This window comes from Pundamilia nyererei, unplaced genomic scaffold, assembly GCF_000239375.1.
Source record: "Pundamilia nyererei isolate P.nyererei 1_Seehausen unplaced genomic scaffold, PunNye1.0 scaffold00074, whole genome shotgun sequence".
NCBI classification, from domain to species: Eukaryota; Metazoa; Chordata; class Actinopteri; order Cichliformes; family Cichlidae; genus Pundamilia; species Pundamilia nyererei.
In genome coordinates, this window is record NW_005187475.1 from 2,908,750 (window position 1) to 2,909,942 (window position 1,193).

The 1,193-nt window shown below is 39.3% G+C and overlaps 1 protein-coding gene across 1 annotated transcript in view; it reads right to left on the bottom strand.

Annotated features, from left to right (window-relative positions):
- The window catches only part of gpr176 (G protein-coupled receptor 176), a 14,004-nt gene that overhangs the window by 11,328 nt on the left and 1,483 nt on the right, over positions 1-1,193 (bottom strand). The window lies entirely within an intron of this gene.

Below are 1,193 nucleotides of genomic sequence, written 5' to 3' on the forward strand. Positions count from 1 at the left end.
ATGCTGCAGGTAATATAATGCATGTATTTAAAGGTGCCCACTGATGAAATGTTCCGTTTCTGACTGGTCCTGAAATTGATTCAAATATCTGATGCTTATCTTTATTTTTTCCAGTAATAATTATTACTGTGATTATTGTGATTATTTCATTAGCAAAGGGGAACCCATTACTGTTATGGCACACACAGTCTGTTTGTATTTTATCACTCATTGTCTTATAGCTGTCATTAATATGTCTCCAAGAATCTTAGTGACCACACAAAGGTGCCCTGTTGTATTGACGTTAGAGAATTTATGCTATTCACCTTCCTGGAAGTGGGTTTGGTTCATTGGTGTATGTATTCCCTGCGACACGTAGAGCATGCAGAGAGAAACAAAAAGGCATTTTGAGCCATGCTGGCAGAGGGCAATTTTTACACCTAGTCAGGGCACGCTTCTCTGACTCTGCGCATTGCACTGAGCAGCAGGAGGTGGCACTGGATCAAAGCAAGTCATTTGGACGTGTTTTTTTTTGTCCGTTTTGTATCAGTTGCACAATATTTCATCATGGTGAGCTGTGCTCCTGCTTCTCACTGAGCCCATATGTTTCCATACAACACTAAGGCTGTGTGTGTTTCTGTAGCAGGGCAGAGAGGGCAACACAAAAACATTTGTGACAAATAACACATTTATTTGTAGCAATCATTAGAAGCGGGTTAATTATGCTTCTGGCGATCTATATGATGGAGACGGGATGTCAAAGCCAGGAGTGTGCAAGAGCAGTAGATCATTCTACACAGCTCCTTCCACACTTATACCACCATCATCATCACTGATGTCTAGTCAACACATATTCAACTCTAAGGAAGTTTAAAACATGCAAGTTACTGCTACTATTTATCAGTTTTCTGGTGGAAAAAAACAATAAAAATCTTCTTTGCTGACTTAAATATACAGCAAATTTTGCTAAAGTATTTCTGCTTATTTTAAATGGAATGCATCCACGTCAAACCAGAAAATCAGGAGTTATGTGTGTGACTGGTTTAGTGTTATTTGAATGGTTTTAGCACCTTGATCAAACTTAGACATGACTGCAGGGGGCTGAGAGGTAAGCAGAGTAAGCAGGTGACATGGGCTGTAGGTTGTTTACATTTGGCAGCTGCTGGTGGTTTTAACGGGATATTAGATTAAAAATAATAATAATGTACCCTTGT